This window comes from Anser brachyrhynchus, assembly GCF_964034855.1.
Source record: "Anser brachyrhynchus genome assembly, chromosome: 2".
NCBI lineage: Eukaryota > Metazoa > Chordata > Aves > Anseriformes > Anatidae > Anser > Anser brachyrhynchus.
The window spans coordinates 86,378,572-86,392,105 of NC_137695.1; the positions used below are offsets into that span (position 1 = coordinate 86,378,572).

The 13,534-nt window shown below is 38.1% G+C and overlaps 1 long non-coding RNA gene across 1 annotated transcript; it reads right to left on the bottom strand.

Annotated features, from left to right (window-relative positions):
* Positions 1-1,235: 1,235 nt before the first annotated feature.
* LOC308188883 lies at positions 1,236-6,214 on the bottom strand. Its single transcript, XR_013945837.1, has 2 exons — positions 2,341-6,214; positions 1,236-2,222 (listed from the first exon to the last, which is right to left on the bottom strand). It is a non-coding gene; the product is annotated as an uncharacterized lncRNA (long non-coding RNA).
* Between the last annotated feature and the right edge of the window lie 7,320 nt (positions 6,215-13,534).

Genomic DNA, 13,534 nt, shown 5'->3' on the forward strand with positions numbered 1-13,534 from the left:
TCTTCTGTAAAGTGGTCATTCACCATGAAGTTATCTAAAGACAACACGGTGTATGCTGTCATTTTATTAAAAACAAAGGAAAAAAAAAAATAGAGGAAAATCTTGCATTGAATAGCTCAGGATAACAAGGAATAAAATGTAGATTACTCGTTACTGTAAGATATATTTCAATCTTGCCTATAAACTGCCTCATTTAAAACCAATTTTTCCTCCCCAGTCAATCTTTATGCTGGCAATAAGTATGATCAGAGCTTACATGCAAAACAGGCATTACTTGGCAGGTTTGTTTACTGCTGCAGAGCAAAATGAGTGGACAGATGAGATGTAATCAAATGAATGGGAGCCCAGAATAGCACAGAGCTCAGAATCTTGGTTCATTCTGTAAGACTGAAGTGCTTAAAACAACGTGTTCCATCAGAAGAGAACACAGAAGACAATAAAGCTCAGATGATAAAGGAGACAGTTCAAATGAAACACCAAGTGAACAGAGGACGTCAAAATAAGCAGACAGGACCACTGTAAGGACCAAGGAGAAAAACACATGGGTTCTAAACCCTTGACCATCACCCCAAGAGCCACGGGTGTTCTCTTGATATACTCCAGGTCCCCACTGGCAGCATCACTGATGGACTCATGAAAGATCAGCAGAGTTTAATAGTCTGAGGGCTGGAAAGGCCTCAGGAGTCTCTCCACAACCTCCTGAATGCGAGCACCTCACAAACAGCAAAGCTCTCCAGGTGACACATCAGGTAGGCAGATGGGGGCCTCCATCCCCCTCAGCAAAGAGTATCCCTTTATTTTCATTCACCCCCTACTCCTGGTTAGCACATGAATGGTTAGCACAGAAATAGAAGAAGCAGCAGGCAGTATAGAAATGTAGTGCCAAACACGGACTCTGGGGACCAGATCTGTAACAACTGTCTGTGACCAAAGATACCCTGAAGAGCTTATTTTGAGAAATGTACCTGATCCATGTGCTATGTAACACACGCTTGCCTAAATCTCCTACCAAAAGAGAAGAGAACCATTCTCCTTTACTTCAAGAAGCCAAGGTAAATTATTATAGAGACAGTCTTCAAACAGTAACAGAGCATCTTAGATCAGCTTGAGGTTTATGTTGTAAACGACACAATTCTTTGCAGAGTATTTCTCATTATTTCATAGACAGATCAAAATGTTCATATAACTAGTGTTATGTCAAACAGAGTTTGGAAAAGACAACGAGGAAATAAGAATGAGAAAATTGTCATTTAATAATATTTTTTACATAAATATAATAAATATGAAGAACCTTAAAATAAATAAACACGGTTATTGACTTCAAATGGCAAGACTTTTAGCTACTTTTGGTATACTTTTTAAGTGTATAATTGTTTTTTTTCCAATACATACACACACACATATTTAGCCCTTCCTACCCTCAAAAAGCTCAAAATTATTTTTTTGTCAAAGCTCAGGCATGTCTGTTTTCTATCATAAAATGAATAAAAACAGTTTCATGAGCTTTACCAAAAGAACTATACTAATAGTTTCAAATCTAAATGTCTGTAAATAATTGAAAATTCCTAACTTCCCATGTCATATCGAAATAAGTTTATACCATATAAATGTTCCTGAGGCTTAAAGGTCATTTTCATTCAGGTTCTCAGCCCAACCTGTTGTATTTCAGGAAACAAAGCCTGTCCCTTTCAAAGTAAAGATACACACATGTAAAACTTCTACTGGATAGAATCAAAACTTACAGAATCACATACTGTACAAAACTATTACTGTTCTGTCGATTAAGTATCTGAAGGCAGATGAGCCTTAACAACTATTTTTGGCAATAAAATTTATTGGTTTGTTGACAGACAATAAAACTAGAATGCATTTAAAAATAAATGAATGTTCTTTTCTAGTTCATAAACTATAGCTACTTCTGAAGAAGGTACTTCTCTCTGCAAACTAGGAGGATAATCTATCGATTTTCTGGCAGCACCAATTGCTTCTTCTTGTGTTATCAAGAACGATAACTAAGGAGATAATCAGATCCGCTATAACTGAGCCTTTTCATTCCTTTTTTTTTTTCCTATTCAAAGGCAGAAAGCATTCAATTTTCCTTTATGTCTAAACAAATACGGCTAACAATGATGCTCTTCTTCCACAAGTCAGTGGTCACTTTTGATATTTCTGCTTGCAAAAGACTCCAGTGCCGATTTCCCATTAAGAGCAAGGACAGAGCTCTGAAAGTATTATTGAAAAAAAATCAGAAAGAATAGCCATTAAAAACTGGAGAAGCCATTAAAAACTGGAGAAGCAAATTCAGACTAAAATCTGATGTAGACTTCATTTCTTCATTACCTAAAAATGTGGAAATAGGCATCATGTGGGCATTTGTTCTCTCTTTCTGTGGGAACAGGAGAAATGGCCATGGTTTTTGCTTGCCAAATGAAGGTTAATGGTCTGATGACTTGCTTTTCTTCCTCAGCCTGTGAGTTAATATCATTGAAAACTATGATCTTGCAAAGTGAAAGGGCTGCATAAAATATTCAGCTTAGATAGTTCAGAGCAGATGAGCTGAACAGTGAAAGAGCTTTACCAGAACTTTATGAAATAGCATGTTCTTGTTTTGATGGAGGTCTCTTGGCCAAACTACGCAGTCCTGGGGAAAGAAGATAATCAAATTAACAACAATGGAACTGAAGATTCTCATGCTGAAGGCTGGGTAAGCAATATTTTGCTCTCTGAAGACTTAATACTAACTCACTTCCTCAATACCACAAAGAGATGTGATTTTTGCAAGCAAGTTTTTAAGTAGTTATACCTACTGTCTTACTGTCGTAGTATAAAAGAATCCTACTACCCAGGAATCAGAGCAAGAATTTCAGGGATTTCTGATGTTAATGTGTTTAAGTACTGATATGAAATAAAAATTATACGATCCTCCAGCCCCAATCAAATGAACAGCCAGAAAAACTGTTTAGTTCATCATTTTTTCTCTCAACATAAAACAAAAAATAAAAAAAATAAAAAATAAAAAAGAGGTTGAATAAAATACAGAATGCCTGGTATTTCATTGTTGGTATTTTCCAGTTTTTTAGTGAAATTGTTCAAATTTTCACCCTCAAGGGCAGTAATAAAAATTTACAGTTCGTGGAGATGAAGGAGAGATCTCCTCAAGGTAGAACCTGAGGACTCCTTGTTTTAAAAACAAGATGAATATTCAGGTTGTCAATGTTATCTGTGATCTGGACAGCTGACCCCACATGGTAACCAGTCTTGTCCTCAGCACTAGTAACCAGAGTGGCAGCACACCGCAGCTACTTGCATTGACAAAAACAAGCAGAAGCTTAGAAAGGAATCACAAGATATTAAACATTTATTACATTTCAGATCTCATCTTTTTCCTTTTATTATTAAAAGGAAATCTATTTTTATTTATTCCTATTATTATAAAAGATACAAAACTCAAGCAGTTTGGCTTCCTCATTTAAAGTAACTGACATTATATTCCCTTAACAGTTTAATAGTTTTTATCTAAGTTGCTATGCATCCTTACTGACCAAACTCAAAACCAAAACCAAATAAACAAAAAACAAACAAACAAACAAACAACACAAACACACGCGCACAAAATCCTTTTTATTGCCTCTTACAGAAAATAAATAAATAAATAAATAAATAAATAAATAAATAAATAAATGTAGATAAATAGACTTAAGGACTTAAGGCTGAATGTTCAATTGCTTTTGTGCAGTGGGTACACATTTTATTTATACAACTGATATCATGCCTGATCAGTTTGCTTCAGTGCTATCCTGCAAAAATATATCAAACCTGATACAGACAGTCTGTAGTTGTCTAATGGTATTCAAAAGGTTTCCTAAAATTATATCGAAGCTGATTTGTCCTGGTATTTGGGAATTCCCCAAGTATGGCATTCTGGGAAGGAACAATGCTTCATTTAGCTAGTGTTACACTCCTGCTGTTCAAAAGACCATTTTCCTCATAAATGAAAGAAATGCCATAGCTAATTCTATTCCATTAATATCTTGATATGGAAGACTCGGTCTGTGATATTTCAAGACAACAAAGAGTCTGTTGCTCTTAAGCACCAAATCTCAAACACTAAAGTTAAGCCCTACTAAGTATACACATCAAGATGTTGCATGCAAGCCTGGAATAAAATCATCAGTTTTGAAAAACAAATTGCTGCTTTAGAAACATTTTCAAACTCATTGCTGTGCTTTGTTTTTTTTTTTTTTTTGACATCTTATCAACAGCAGTTTCAGTACAAAAGAGTAGATCTCTTAGAAAATTAAACAGGGCATAAAGATTGATGAGTCTCTTTTGTAAGATGTGACTTTGTGGCTACACTATGAATTTGCTTTACCTTCTGTTGAGGTCTTCTGAGATCAATTCTCCCATAGGTCAATACAAAAGATTTCTGCTACAAGGGTTTTAAGAGGCTACTTTAGGCCTCAGACAAAATAAATCATAAATCAAGAAGTCTATCTGTCACTGCTTCCAAAATGAAGCTAATTCTACCAACCAAAAATGATAAATAGAAGCACTTGAGGTTAAATTTGTTAAACAGTCTCTGGCCTTTGCAATCATTTTCAGCCCTTTTAAAATTATTCTGACCTTAAATCAATGGACAGTCTCATGTTGTCTTCTCCCCTGTTGTTTTCCTTTTAAGCGATCTTTTATTTACTTCTGAACATTGCCATGATACTTTCAACTCCCCTTACAAAGGGTAACACAATAGGTATTGCTTTATGTGTATTCTCTCAAGTTGTCTTTCTGTTTGTATGGTACCAATGTTATTGAGGCATGTCCACATGAGCAGGAATAATACCAAAAATACAGCCACAGAAATCAGACTAAAACTAACTATAGCTCTTACATTCTTTCTCTGATCCAGTGGTAAAAATAAAACTGTAGAAGAAAGAAAAGAAAGATATAGGTAATAACTGATAAGAGGAATGGACTGCATGTAAAAATTTACAGAACTGGGTTGCAAGCTAGATTTGAGCACAGAGGACAATGGATGATAATAATAATTATTCATTGTGACAAATTCAGAATGGGACACCACAAATAATGTGTTTGATCATCTGTAATAAAGATACAAGGGATTTCTTTTATGTTTCACCCTTAATATTAGGATATTTTCACTGATGATTTCACAAAAGACTTGGACTACAGAGAGCATGTGCCATCCATGCACAATCTCTAATTCAGGACAAAAGAAATCCATCCAAAAGCACAAATTTCTGCTGCTTGACAGTATTACTTGTTCATAAGTTCTCTTACTGTTCTCTTCTGATATGTCAACATATTTTGACTTGTTTTAATCATAGTAACAATTTCCTTGAAAGCAATTAGACTTTTTTTTTTCCTAGTAAATCTGTGCTCTTCTCTGTCTTTTCTTTCTCTGAGATACTGTCAGCCATCTCTTTTCAGCATCACCCAGGGTAGCACTTCCAAAAATCTTTGGGCATTTTCATCCTTCCCCACCTTAAAAAAGGGAGGTATTATAAAATGCATAAAAATGTATTCTCTGGCACTGCAGCTGCTCAAGGTCCTGTTAATGAGAGATCAGCGAAACAGGTTTTATTTAACAGGACAAGAGTGTTTGAGGAGCATGAGTGCCTACTGTCGATATACTCAGTACCACACATTGCAGGATGCACTTACTCTCCTGGAGAGCTACAAAGACCCACTGAAGGCAGATGTACATGCCATTCCCAAACCCCCGGCTTACCAGGAACAAAAGTTGGCCAGAAAGCACTCATCCTCCAAAGCATGTCATTGATTGTGTTAGTACAGCACATTTATGTACTGAAATGTCCCATACTGCTGACTTTGTCAGAATTTTTATCTAACTTCAACTGCAAGTTAAAGCTGACTGCAATATAGCAGAGTCCCTAGCAGCTGACAGCAGTGCAAGATCCCCTGCCTCCTCAGAAAACAAGTCAACCTGTGGCAGAACTGCCTTTGTTTTATTCCTCTATTACAGTTTTCTACCTGAGATAAACTGGGCAGTCTGTCTCAGGAAAGTCACCGTGTTTACTCTAAAAGCTGTGAGGAATGAATCACAGGCAGTCTGCAGCTCATTTAGATCAAGACCTCCCTCTCAACCCCAGCATGCAGCAAGGAGACAAAATCTGAGAACAAAAAACAAGTACAATGAAAATTAATACTCATGATTCTTCAGATACATTACTCCCACTGTAATGATCCTTCATAGCCACTCTTGAAAAAAGGCTATTGTACATGTCATAGGTAGATTTACAGCAATAGAAATCTGTGTAAGCTACATTGATCATTGAGTACTTATTTGCTGTCTTGCCAGGGGTTGATTTTTCTTCACTCCTGGCTGATGATAAGAACAGGAAAAAGAGGATGCAGACTCTTTTTCTGTCACCTCGCACATGACCAATGCCGGAGATGTGTATTATGAACATATTTTTTTGATTTCCCTTGACAGACTTTTTTTTTTAGCATGGAATTAAATAAATTCAAATGATGACATAGCTGTCTACATCATATTCTCTAGGAGTTCACTAGTATCAGTGCTAGAGATAAGATTTTTCTCTTTTTTCTCTTCTCTGAACTGTCTATGGGGAAAGAAAAAAGGGCATCCTCTCTGTAGAAGACAACCCAAAACATGCAGAGATTCTCTGGTATAAGCTCAGAGACATGGAATCAATCCATTAAGACATGAAGAAAGCATTTATCCTAAAATAAAATTGATTTTATTGCAATCATCCCTGAAATACACAGCAATAGATAAAAAAGAGTTCTTCCACTGCTGACTCCTCTGGCTTTCAGCCGTATCTATATGCTTCTCTACACTTTATTGCAACAGTAATACCAGAGATATTCTATGAGAAAAAGGGAAAGAATGCCAGCCTAGATGCTGTCATTGGGAATATTGTCATGAAACACAAAAATGAATGGAAATTATGAGATGCCTTCAGGAAGCAGAATCACCACTAGAAGTAGGTACGTTCAAATCCAAACATTGAAATGCAGCTGGATACCTCCTGGAATGAGAAGGACAGCCACGAGTATGTGCAGAAGAGACAGAGGTTATTGGTGGAATAAATGCATCTGCAAAAGAAGAAAAGTGTGTATGCAAAAGTGCAAGCACAAAGAAACAAAAGAGACAAGAGGGAAAACAAGAAAATGGAAGGAAAACAGTTAAATCTTTTCAAAGATTCAGCATGGTTACATTATAGAAAAAGACCTTTTTATTCTAGCTTTTTTCATATAAATAACACCTATAGTTCACACTAAAGTATTATACAAGTATTATGAGGCAAGCAGGTGGTTTGTGCAACCTGACAATGGAGGAAAGGCACCAAACTAGATAAAATGTTGTATTAAAATGTGCATAATACCATGATATATTCAAAATGCCTTGATTTACAGTGGATCACATTTATACTCTGAGCTATGCAAAACCTTAAAACTGGTTTTTAACAAGAGTTATATATTTGTGAAGATTTTATGTATTTCAATGAGAAAATCATTTTAAGCAACTGTGTTGCCCTAAGTAACCATAATTCATGAGTGAGGGAAGTAAGAATTTCTCAAAAATTCTTTGGAAAAATGAACCATTCATCCTAACAGCAATTTATTTGCTATGTCATCACATATGATAAAACATGAGTTGGCATGCTGTGCATACAAGGTGATGACAAATTGCATGAAACAGTTGTAAAACAGTTCACTTTACCATTTAGCTATCACCATGTCATAAATGCAAGAATTTAGAAAGTCCTTCACTGACATGAGTATACGCATTCAAAATCTATGAGTCCTTTAATTGGAAGTATAGTGTCATAGTTTAGTCCTGGTAGGCAGCTAAGCACCAGAGAGCTTCTCACTCACTTCCCATCCTACTGATGGGAAAGAGAATCAGAAGATCAAAAGTGAGAAAATTCATAGATTGAGATACAGACAGTTTAATAAATACAGGGAAAAAAAATAAAATAAAATTATGCAAAAGCAATCACTCATCACCAGCTGGCTGATGTCCAGCCAGTCCCTGAGCAAGGTCCCCTTGGAAGCCTCCTTTCCCCCTACACACACACAGATTTTATTGCTGAGTGTGGTGGTTGATGTTATACCATATGAAGCGTTATCTCTGTGGTCAGTAGGAATCAGCTGTCCTGGCTGTGTCCCCTCCCAACCTCTGGCCCACCCCAGCTTACTTGCTGGAGGGAGCAGCACGAGAAACAGAGAAAGCTTTAATGTGGTGAAAGCTCTGTTCATCAGTTACTAAAATATCTGTTATCAACAGTTTTGGACATAAATCCAAAATACAGCACAATATGGGGCTGCTATGAAGAAAATCCACTCCATCTCAGCCAGATCCAATGCAATCTCCCCTGTTCCATGTCATTTATATCATGCTCAGGTCCCACACTACTCATTGCATCTTCATTAACAACCCTCACCCCTTTCCTGTCCTTTACTGTACGTGTATGTATATACTATAGTATACTCTACTATACTTGTATGTATGTACAAGTGTCAGTCCTTCAGTCTATAGGCCAACCCTGTAAATTCCACTGTTAGCCTCCACTGCCCATCAGACGCTAGCCATATGTGACTATTAAAGGCTGAGCAAATCTTGTTGATCTCTCCCTGGCTCTCCAGTCAATAAATCAGCTCCTGGTTGGGGCCCGGGGAATCTCAGGTGGCGCAATATTGCTGCTCATGCACTGTTGTGGTAGCATTTGACACCTGCTGCCCCTCGACCCACAGCAGCCCCACAACGGAAGGATCCTCTGAACAAGTAGGCAAGGTAGACAGCTGTTTAAACTTCTGTGTACCCACTGCAGCTACACCAAAAGTCCCTTGGTATCTTTTTGGGTCCTTGAAGTAATCTCTCCTGAGGCTGTGTGGAGGCTGGACACAGTAAGTTGCTTTTGACACTTGTTCTCACCTTAGCCCACAACATGTACAGGTATCAGGATGTCACGAAGAATGGCCTCAGCTCCAAACATCTTAAAAATCAATCAGACAAAAGGAAGAAAGAAAGCAGTTCTGAAGAATAATTCTGCCCATTTTACAGATGAAAAACTGATGCAGAGATTGCCTTGCTGAATAACACAATAGAAATCTTAGGCAGAACAAGGAACTAAAATCTTGAATCTGAATCCGTTAATGTGCACTTGTAAAATTACTACATCTTTTCAAATGCTAAAGCAGACTCAGCTTGTTATGGTTTGTTACCTGTTTTCAGTTACAAACATCTAAATAAACAAACTAAATCAGAACCAGTGTGTTCACTGAATATAGGGTTTTGTGGTGGTGGTGTTTTGTGGTGTTTTATTTGTTTGTTTGTTTAGTTTTGTTTTTCATATAAAGAGCATTTCTGACTCCAACTAAAAGCACTGCAAAGTCATAATTAATTTTAATGACATTCAATGTCTCTCTCTTAGAATAAAGGAAAAGTAAATTTAAGGTCACCAGCAGCTGATAGTAAGTCCATGTTGAATAACTTATTCTGTGTCATGCAGCTTATGGTCCAGATATCTCATTGTTTTTAGGCAACACATTATAGCTTTAGTAACAAACTGTTCAGTCTCCCAAATACACACTTATTTCTCTGTATGTACATGATTTGGATATCTAGCTTATTTCTACTTCTTGTATAAGCTCCCCTCCCAGTTTGATGTTCCTGGTTACAGATCCAGATAGTCAAGCTGTCCCATGAGAATGAGAATGAAGATCTTTCACCTTTGGGGAAGCCTGTGGACAGAATCACTTCCAGGGTCATACAATACTTCCACAGATGCCACAATCTTCTTTCTTAGTGCATTGGGCTATAGTCTCAGAGAAAGCACTCACATGCAGAGACCAAAGCAATGTGAGACCAAAGCAGTATCATGACCCCTCAAGGCCCCTCTACTACGCAGAACCTTATGTGGACTGCACAGGGAAGAAACAAGTTCTCACAACTATTGCATTCCTCATGTCATCAACAGCAATTGGCCTCATACTGTCTCATCTTTATCTCGGTGCCATTGCACGATGGATGGTGTAGAAGCTTGAACTTGTGGTGGAACAAGAAATAGTTCTCAAAATGGTAACAACCTTAAATCTATCAGAATGGGTACATTCTGATAGAACGTGTTCTAAATGCACTACAGAAAGTCATCAATCTACACCAACAAGAACACGAATGCCTTAGCCATCTATTGATATGTACTTTGTACTTGAAACTTTCAGAGATGTCTACTGCACATCAACATTACAACAATTAACTATCATCCTCTTTAGATGCATTAGAAATGTAAGTGATCATCTGAAACTCATGATTACCTGGATTTCTCTCTAGCTCAAAGCTGAATATCCTGCAGTGCTACAGAGCCTAAATTTTTTTTTTCCAAAAAATAGCAATGTAATAATTTGCTGAATTCCAACATTAAAAGTAAAAATAATTTTTAAAAATTTATTATTATGCCAGCTGGCACATATACTTCGTCTTATTGAAGCCTATGTGCACCTTTTTTGCAGCCTGACTCACAGTAAGTCAACCAGTTTGTTTTTAATTTAGCTCTGTTGAGGATGAACTTGCCCAGATGTACTGAATGGCAGAAGTTCATGCCATATCTTGAATACATTCTTTCAAGAGATTAATCTGGCTTTGGCCCAAACGAAACAGGAACACAAAACAAATGTTGTCACATACCAGCACTCAAGCTGCTGCAGCAAATCTTTTAATGGAAAAATACTGCTGAACTTCAACACAAAGTTTTGTTAAGAAACAAGTGTGACACACAAACTACATAGCAGTTTTGCAAGTGATCATTTTTTAATGCAAACCTCAGGGAAAGGGAAATGGCTCTACCAGATCAATTGCAGCAGAGGTCCATGAAATGTCATCATTATCATGTCGTGTGTCGTGTCCGTCCCCCCCCCCCCCCAATAAGTGCAATATTGAACATTTCAGAAAGCATTAAGTGTTAGGACAACAAAGTGCAGACCATATAGCATCATACAATTCTGCAAACTTAGGCAGCATCAAAAACACTTAAAGATCCCTGTTGTGCAAGCTGTGAGTAACCTGGCTGTACAGGACTCCCTCTTCATTTGCAGGTTTCCTTTGGGAATATCTTCTCATTGTCTGAAGCTCAAGACAGAAGTTCCCGATCTAGGTGAAACTACTCTCCATGTAAGAGAGCTGCGAGCACTCAAGCTGTTGAGCAGTCCTCATGACATAATTCTGTTTGATGACGTCCACAAATTAAGCACAATTGATACTGTCCTCTCACAACACCTCAAAGACAGTTCAAAGAATGTCAGTGCCCTATCACAGAGGAAAGTCAGTCCTGAGGATCATCTCATTGGAAGGTACTGGAAACTTCTGATCTTCTAGCAAGTTAGCATAAAATGCATTAAAAAAAAAAAAAAAGTTAATGGAGTCCAATCAATCATCTAAGCAATAAAGTTAAAAATAGATTAGAAATGAATATCCCTTAATGACAGAGCCATATGAAACTGCTGTTTTTAAACCAATTGTAAAACCTATTCTTTTTTAATAAGCACGATTGGCTTTGAGTGCTTTGTCAATGTGACAAACCTTTTCCACCAGAAGTGGAGCATTTATTCAAATGCTAATGAAAGTAAATGTAATTTGTACTGGTGCTGAATCAACTTTTCAGGACTGTAATTTGCATTGTATAAAATTGCACTTTTTTCAATATGAAACATTAAAATAAGGCTTCGAGACTAAACAAATTGACATATGGCTTTTGCCATCGACTTTTAAGTACTTTGATTTCTTTATGACAGGCAATTCTAATGATATTGAGCAGTTTTATATTTACACATTTTCTTCAACAGTAGAGCAGACTCTTGAGATTCATTAAAATAATCTATAGATCTTATTGTATCAGCTAGCTCCATTTTCAGACCCAAACCAATTACTCATACCATTCTGACAATGGAGATTCAACTCTCAATTCACCTTGACTGACCACGACTTGCAGACCATAACATACAGAGATGTAATACTCTTTCCATAATCACCAGCAGGCATGCAGTGATTTTCCCATTGTTATTTCTCCACAACACTAAAACCAAACCAACCAACCAACCAAAAACCACCAACAACAAAACAGAAACAATTAGCAAAACAAAATGAAAATAATACAGATAATACTTAAAATATTATGAGGTTATCTTATATAATCAATGTCACACCTGAAACTGGACTACTGGATTCATTTTTGGTCTTTCCAACTCAGATGAAGCGTAACTGGATCAAGAGGTGGAGGCATAGGGCTTCTAAAAGATCCCTTTCCTTACAAGGGCAGAAGAAATCCAGTGAAACTGAGAATCTACAAAGTTGTTTGTGTAAGACCATCAACATACCAGATTGCTAAATGCATGAATATGCAACGAAAATATCCATGTTTATGTTACAGAAAACAAAAGTTGCAAGCATGTCCTCATGTGAACCAATAAAGCTCAAAGTAGAGAAAGTGAAGGAAGCAGGCAGAAGAAAGATGGAAATACTACTTCTACTTTCAGGTGCAGTAGTCAGCTTGAATTTAGAATGAGGAAACAAAAAAAAAAAAAATCATAGAACCATAGAATTGCTTGGGTTGGAAGGGACCTTAAAGATCACCCAGTTCCAACCCCCTGCCATGGGCAGGGACACCTCCCACCAGACCAGGTTGCCCAAAGCCCCATCCAGCCTGGCCTTGAGCACTTCCAGGGATGGGGTATCCACAGCTTCTCTGTGCAACCTGTGCCAGGGCCTCAACACCCTCTGAGTGAAGAATTTCTTCTGAATAACTACCCTAAATCTTGCCTGTTTTAGTTTAAAGCCATTCCCCCTTGTCCTGTCACTGCATTCCCTGACACAGAGTCCCTCCCCACCTTTCCTGTAGGCCCCCTTTAGGTACTGGAAGGCCGCTGTAAGGTCTCCCTGGAGCCTTCTCTTCTTCAGGCTGAAGGACCCCAGGTTCCTCAGCCTGTCTTCACTGGAGAGGTGCTCCAGCCCCTTGATCATCCTCATGGCCCTGTTCTGGACTCACTCTAATAGGTCCATGTCCTTCTTGTGCTGGGGGCCCCAGAGCTGAGTGCAGGGCTCCAGGTGAGGTCTCACAAGAGCAGAGGTGCAGAATCACCTCCCTCGACCTGCTGGCCATGCTGCTTTTGATGCAGCCCAGGGTATGGTTGGCTTTCCGGGCTGCAAGCACACGTTGACAGCACACACTGAGCCTCTCATCAATCAACACACCCAGGCCCTTCTCCTCAGAGCTCTCAATCCATTCTCCACCCAGCCTTGATGTGTGCTTGGGATTGCTCCGAGCAAGGTACAGGGCCTTGCACGTGGCCTTGGTGCACTTCAACAGGTTCGCACAGGCCCACCTCTCAAGCCGGTCCAGGTCTCTCTGGATGGCATCCCTTCCCTCCAGTGTGTCAACTGCACCACACAGCTTGGTGCCATCTGCAAACTCTTCTGAAGCTTGAAAAGGTTTTGATTTAACTTGTATAATGATAAGGCAAATACATTAAAATG